The sequence below is a fragment of the Aulonocara stuartgranti genome, assembly GCF_965226115.1.
Source record: "Aulonocara stuartgranti genome assembly, chromosome: 5".
NCBI lineage: Eukaryota > Metazoa > Chordata > Actinopteri > Cichliformes > Cichlidae > Aulonocara > Aulonocara stuartgranti.
Genome location: NC_138943.1, coordinates 8,604,527 through 8,612,268, shown reverse-complemented (window position 1 = coordinate 8,612,268; position 7,742 = coordinate 8,604,527). Strand labels below are relative to the sequence as shown.

General features: G+C 40.4%; 1 protein-coding gene across 1 annotated transcript in view; it reads left to right on the top strand.

The window, feature by feature from the left end:
* The first annotated feature begins 3,321 nt into the window (after positions 1-3,321).
* The window catches only part of phc2b (polyhomeotic homolog 2b), a 45,744-nt gene continuing 41,323 nt past the window's right edge, over positions 3,322-7,742 (top strand). Inside the window, exon 1 of the mRNA XM_082532469.1 lies at positions 3,322-3,481. The gene's annotated coding sequence lies outside the window, so the exon portion shown is untranslated. The remainder of the gene's footprint in view (positions 3,482-7,742) is intronic.

Sequence of the window (7,742 nt, the reverse complement as noted above, 5' to 3'; positions counted from 1 at the left end):
CAAAATGATAGAAAACTACAAATTTGTGTGTTGAAAATTCTAAATTGAAACAAACAGAACAGAAGAAAAGGTACAGAAACATAAGCACTTCCTTACTTTTTGGTTGTTCTGGTCAGTCTGTGTTTTACTTTCTGACATTTCCTCTCATCCCCTCTTCTTCTGCAGATAGAGCTGAGTAAATAAAACGAGTCAATAAAATGTGAAGGCCAAAACCGCTTTTGTGGGGTACAAAATATTTGCATAATCACATTAGTTACACCTTGTCTGTGAAGGTTCTCAGTCATCCAGGTCATCGTAGTCAAAGGAGCTTGCAAAGAAAAGCGTCTGGACTTCTTTAAGTTGCTTGAAGACGTTTCACCTCTCATCCGAGAAGCTTCTTCAGTTCTAAGGTCAAATGGTGGAGAGTCCCAGATATACACCTAGTGGGAGTAACCCCCCACAGAGGGACAAAAGGACCCCCTGATGATCCTCTAATCGCCTGAGCCAAGGTGTGAAACTGGGTGTGGGTCCCAATCAGCCAGACTCTTTGCTGACTTTAAGAACGCCCAGTTAGGATAGCTGCACGGAAGCACTCAAAACGTGCGGCTAAATGGGCGTGCTTAAAGTCAGCAAAGAGTCACAGAAAAGAAGACCAGACACCAGCGAGGGAGGATAAGAAGGACAGACGCAACAACATTGTCATCCCCTATGTAGCCGGTGTATCAGAGAAACTCAGGAGAGTTTTTTCCAAGCATGACATCCCAGTGTATTTCAGACCCAGCAACACGCTCAGACAGAAACCGGTTCACCCGAAAGACAAAACGCCAAAACACAAACTTAACAATGTGGTGTATGCTGTACAGTGCAGTGAGGAATGCTCAGACCTCTACATCGGAGAGACCAAACAGCCACTTCACAAGCGCATGGCACAACACAGAAGAGCCACCTCCACAGGACAAGACTCAGCAGTCCATCTGCATCTTAAGGATAAAGGACACTCTTTCGAGGATGCCAATGTTCACATTTTGGACAGAGAGGACAGATGGTTTGAAAGAGGAGTGAAAGAAGCCATCTATGTCCACTGTGAGCGACCATCTTTGAACAGAGGCGGTGGTTTACGACACCAACTGTCTGCCATCTATAATCCAGTTTTGAGATCCCTTCCCAGACGCCTTAACGCCCACTCACATCCTGGGCCATCTGACCTCAGGAATTCGCATGATAAGGTGGGGCCAGGTTTCACAATGAACACACCCGAAACTCTGGCTGATTGGGACCCACACCCAGTTTCACACCTTGGCTCAGGCGATTAGAGGATCATCAGGGGGTCCTTTTGTCCCTCTGTGGGGGTTTACTCCCACTAGGTGTATATCTGGGACTCTCCACCATTTGACCTTAGAACTGAAGAAGCTTCTCGGATGAGAGGTGAAATGTCTTCAAGGAACTTAAAGAAGTCCAGACGCTTTTCTTTGCAAGCTCCTTTGACTAGTTACACCTTCATTATCATAGACACAGGTGTAACTAATGCAAACAGTGCCTGCATTCCAGTGTCAGACTCCTATTGGCTTGCATATCTTACTGCCATTCAAATTAATACAGTGAATAGGGTTTATATAGGTATTTAAATATTTGAAACTCTGAACTCTTTGCGCATGCATCTTTATTGTATTTAAAGTTATCAGTCTGTCTTTATATCTGCTTTGACTGGTGATCATACACATGCAGTTTTTTATGTCCTGTTGATTGAAATCTATTAGCAAAATTAATTTAGATAATAGAATTAGGTCAGTAAGTGTTTGGACAATGACTCAATTTTTATATTTTTGCATTTCTACACTCTTCATTCTTCAATCTTTATTCAAGAGGTTTAAACAAATTATTGTCAATTATTACCCTTTCATGCATAGTGGTCACTACAGTGGACAGCTATTCAAAGGCTGTTTTCTTGTATTTGTGTCATTGTTGATGGTATACTTGCTCATAAACCACTATGTTGAACACTGATGTGTCACTCCATACCCTGCCACCCACCGGTCATTTAATGTTACTATAGATGTTTGACATGTTTCATTGCAATTTTTTATTGTTTTGTTTAATTGTTTTGTTTTAATTGTTATTCAACCCTGTCATGCATGAATTATGATAGCCTCAATCAGGATTTTTTTCCTCAAGTATTTTTATTCATCTTTTCATTCTTAAAGATGAATAGAAATACTTAAGAAAAAAATCCTGATTGAGGTTGTCATAATTCATACATGAAAGGGTTAATTCTAAGGATTTTTAAATGCTGCATTTTTAAATACAGTCAATGAATTTCTTTTCTCTACAGCTTAAAGACATCATGAAATGCTGTTTCCTCCCTTGAGATGCTCTGCCAGGCCTTTATTTAAGTAACTTTCAGTTACTGCTTGTTTGTGGGTCTCTGTGCATTCAGCTTTGTCTTCAGTAAAGCATCCTCTGATGGGTTGGGATCAAATGACTAATTGACAAACGGACAAATATCCCATTTCTTTGCCTTGAAAAACCCTTGTGTCACTTTTTACAGTATGCTTTGGGTCATTGTTTGCACATATGAAGCACTGTTGGATCACTTTTGCAGTCTTGGTTGTATAAATCTGAGCAGAGAGAATAACCTTGTACACTTCAGAATTCACCTGCTGCCTCTATCTATGCCCATGCCATAAGATTTACATTATGAACTGTTTATCTCCTTCGCTGTATTCTCTGAATTTAATTTAATTTGGTATTAATTAGTTAATTTTATTTAGTTTCCCCCTGCATTAAAGTCTAGATTGTCTTACAAATGAAGAAACATTCTAATAATGACGACTGAAAATTGTGAAAAAGCCAGCACTTCAGGTTAGATTCATCTTCCAAGCAAACATGATCAAAATAATACTATTTTACGGCAGAATGGTGAGCGTGCAAGAAAAAGAGTCCACATGCTTGTATGTGAAAGAATTTAATAGCTGCTAAGCTTACAAGGCAAAGAAGTGGCCCGGAACAAAACCCTGAATCAAATGACTCCAGGGGTGCTGTTTTGAGGTCGCTGATGTTGACCTCCGTTTTGAAGAGGGCCAAACAAAGTGTGACATATCTTTAAAGCTTCTCTGTGGCCCCGTAGCTGCACTGCAAACAGAGCACAGTGCAAAGATTAAAGCTCTTTGTTACCATGGAGATCAGGACTGAGGCCGACACTTGACAGGTGAATGGAAAGAGAGGAGAGGAGGGGTTAATTGACAATAGGGGGTGGGTTCAAATCTCACCCTTTACGCTCATTGGTCCGCTTTGCATCACGTTGCCTGTATGGAATGCAAACGAAAGAGTCGCTTCGGTCTACCCTCCCTAGGCCAAGTCTCCTTTGCCGCTGTTTCTTCTGCCGTTGCTGGAGTGCTCCGAGTCTGTTGGGCGCAGCGAGCCACCGTCCAGTGTAGAATATCAGGAGAAACACTGAGCGAGAGCAGTCAGAAGGAGAAGCGACGAAACAAGGTTTTCGGCAACGGTAAGGTCACGTATATTTGGCTTCTTGGCGCAGGATGTCACGGTTCGTACAAGGGTCACATACCTGTTTGTATGTGTTTATATGTGCTTCGGAACGCGTGAGGTTAGTCGATAGCACAAGCAGACGTCTACACGGGCCCCAGAACAGCAGCAAGCGTTTTTCTAGCTGACTTGCTAACGTCGACGTTAGTTTAAGTGCTAAGTTTACTGTTCAAATCCTCATATAGGAACAAAATTGTGTTATTATTATGAATAACAACAATTCAGATGTAGCTAACGTTAGCTAGTTTTGTAATGGAATTCATTGCCAGCAGGAAAGGAGTAAAAATGCTTATGAATGAGACAGCGCATGAGCGAAACGTTTAAATGCAATGTTTTGGCCAATAATAAGCCTCCCTTTTTGTTTTTAATTGACAACAGTGTCTGTAGGGTGTAGCTTTGCTAATTTTGAAATGCTAGGCAAAGTTGGCCAAGTGGATACCAACAAGGAGCTGTGGCCCCTAAGGTCATGACATTTGGCATAAAGGAGGTAGTTATGTTGACAAGTGAAGGTCAACACAGCCGATGGCCCGGGCCCTTTAAAAAGCTGCATGGAACAGTCTGTCCATTTAAGGAAAATTAGCAGTGCTTTTAGGAGCAGAAATCTGTGAGGCAGAAAAACAGAAAAACTCACCCAAACTAAAGCACAACCTCTTGGATGGTCTCTACTACACTACAAGCCATGATAATGAGGTCCACTTTAAGGACTCTAAAGTAGTGGAGCTTGGTCTTTGACTTTCATGGGCTCCAGATGTGTGTGTTTGAACACCTGTCGGTTATTTTGGCCTTCCTCCTGAGTTGTAAGCCTCAGTTTAAAGTTAAACTGAGGCTAAAACCATCCACGCTATGAATGTGGTTTTAGTGCTATAAATTTGGCCATTTTAACATGGAAGTTTCTGGGAATTTTGGAGGCAGCCTCAAGTGGCATCTAGAGGAACTAGAGTTTTGTTTTTTCCTTTTTCTTGTTGGCTTCATTTTTCGCCTTGACGGTAGTCACACGAAGTGATGGAGAGCCTGTCACTATTGTGGCTCAAAGACCCTCTCCATCATCATCTGGACACCAGCTGCAGCCATTAATGGTTTTTTCACGGAGTTACCTAGATTACCTTTACAGTTTCTTCCAGATAGCTCTTGAACAAATGTTGGATTTCTTTTAAAGCCACAGTTATAATTTAAATTAAAATCAGATTAAGCAGAACAACTACAGGTCCAGGCTTGGTTTGGTTTCTATGTTTTATTAAAATCTTATTAATTTTCAAAGTTCAGCTTATTAATTTACAGAGGGTGTTGTGCTTTACTTGCCTTGTTATGGCCTTGGTTTGAAGGTTATTTTGTACCTGATTTGCATCCGTTTCCTGGAGCCAGTGAGTTGAGACGGCCACTTCAAAAGGTGCTGCAAGATGGTGCCGAATATCACTGTAAAAAAACTGTGAGGCGTCAAAATCTATAAGCGGTATATAATTATGATGAGAATAATACTAAACTGTTAAACCTATATCCATGCCTATATTTAACTTGCAGTGAATCTTTTTTAGATTAGGGATATTTACTGATTTGTAGCTGGGGGGGGCAAGCATTTACATCACTTCAGCTCATACAAACAACTGACTACCGTATTTCCCGGACTACAAAGCGCACCTAAATATTAGCCGCACAAGCTAAAATCAGGGGAAAATCCTGTTTTGTACATACATTAGCCGCACCTGACCAAAAGCCGCAGGTGTTTCAATGTTGACTTATCATATGTAAGAGAATATGCACAAAGGGAATTGTCAGGAAAGAGATGGCTGTTTGGAGACATCACTTTTATTAATATTTTGAAAAACAAGTTATGGGTACATATTTGCACATGTAGTACATAACAATAACCTACAGCACACCAGAACAATAGATTCGGCCTACCTTTTAGGCTCAGGTGCAGTGACACAGCTTTAACAAGAAGAAAAGTCAGTCATTCACCACCATCTTTCTCTTCTTCCTACGCACTAAAACCACCAAAGTCCTCTTCTCCAGTGTCGGATACAAACAGGCTCATGATGGCTTCGTCATCCACTCTTCTTCTCTCCTTCGTTGTCACTTTCAAAACCAAAGAAATCCTCATTGTCAGTGTCAGAGTCGAACACCCTCAGAAGGGCCGTGGCAGTGTCCTCCTCTCCATCATGCAGCAGTCCAGCCCTTCAAAATCCGTTGGTGATCGTGGATGTTTTCACACTTTTCCACGCTGTCAGAATCCACCGGTGGAGTTGGGCATAACTTGCTTTTTGGGCATAACTTGCAAGTTTATCGCCGCTCATCATCCACGACTCCCGCTGAACGCGTAGCGCTACTTTGAAGTTTGTTTTTCGCGCTACTTCGTACGGTACTACGTTGCCTGGCGGACGGACATGTGACTAACATACCACTCTTGAACCCCGATCCTTCCGCCAGGCAACGTAGTGCCGTACAACAGCGGAACACACAAAACAAATCGTCTTACGATATGACAAAAATCACGGACAATCCATAGAAAAGCCGCACCTGACTAAAAGCCGCAGGGTTCAAAGCTTGTGCAAAAAGTAGCGGCTTATAGCCCGACATTTACGGTAGTTGTCTGCAGCAGAAAAATAACACAGCAGGCTTAGGGAAGAAACTTGTAGATTTTCTACAGTGACACTGGGGTTAACTGAAGAAGAATTATGCATTATCCACTTAAAAGCATGTCAAGCTATTGTAGTAGAGGCTCCTTTAAAAACCTGAGAATAGTTAGCCAGCTGTGAAAAATCAAGCAGAGATAATTAGTTACCCTTCAATTCCTATAGACAGCACCTGATCTGATGCTGTTATTCAAATTAATTATGGGCTTTTATCAGGTATTTATGAAAAGGTTTATTTGTTTATTTCACAAGAGAGAGAGAGAAGCCACACTTTGTTCCTATGTTTTGTTTAGAGATGAGCTCATTTACATATGCATACTGCTTTACATTTACTTGTGACTTGCAACTGCCTCTACCCTTCAGTACACAGTTTGTTCATTTTTATTATTATTATTTTTAAACTGCTTATTTATTTCAGGGTCACATAGTGGCTATAGCTGACACCGTATGAAAATGGACTTCTTCATTAAAGTAGATGACAATTCAGGTGAAATAATGCTATGACACACTGATGACCTTAAACTGCATCCCAGGGCCCATACATAGGTGTAAATTATTAGGTTGGCCTTTGGCTACATCCACATTAGTCCAGATAAATTTGAAAACTGCGTTTTCGTCTGAAAACGCTGTGCGTCCACACTATCGTTTTCAGTCGTTTTCACATTGTTGTTCATCCACATTTTAACGGCCGAAAATGCTTACGTTTCAGTACTGCGTGAAAAGCAAGACGATTTGTCTTGCTTCATTTCTGTCTTCTGTTTATTTACTTTCTGGCTCTTTGAAAAGTTGCAGCAAAACGTCGAGGAAAAGCACCGAGTTTTTTAAATGGACTAACAATGAGGTGGAGTTGTTGCTGCAAGTAACATTAAACTACAAAGTTGCAAAAGCAAGTGAGAATTAAAGAATTTGAAGAAAAGCTCTCTGGAGCATGTACATTTGATATTAATCTTTAACCCTTTAAGACCTACCATAGAACCAAGTACGCCAGAGCTTATATTATATTTTTACATGGTGTGGTGCCATTTTTGGGAGCATTTCAAGTTGCTATACATCAATACAACCATTATAGCCCAGATTTTAATAATATGTCTGCATTAAGTGCATAGTAATTACATAAATTGCAAAAAGTGCAATAAACTACAAAAAAAAATTGAAAATCGTTTTTGCTTTTTTAACATATATTTCTAGTTAGAGAAATTTAAGAGGCTTATCCCTCAAAACTGTAAATACAAAAAAGTTGCACAAAATAGTTTCCTACCACAGGAAATTTATTTTGAGTGTCTTCATAGTTTTATTTTTGAAATACACCAATTTTTATATACTGCAGGAAAAACGAAAATAAATATTATAGTGCAAATTTGCAAAAAAGCAGCATATGCATCAAAATAAACTATTTCCAGCAGTGCAATATGAGTTCTAAGCATCCCAGAAATGACACAGAAAGTCATAAAGTCAAAGATAACTTTTAAAAACACCAGTATAGGCTCATGAGGTCCTGATGGTAAAAAAAAACTACATTTCCGCAAAAACGACGTCACTTCCGGTTTCGGGCATGTAATGGTGGACATGCGAAAATTCGCGCTGACGTCT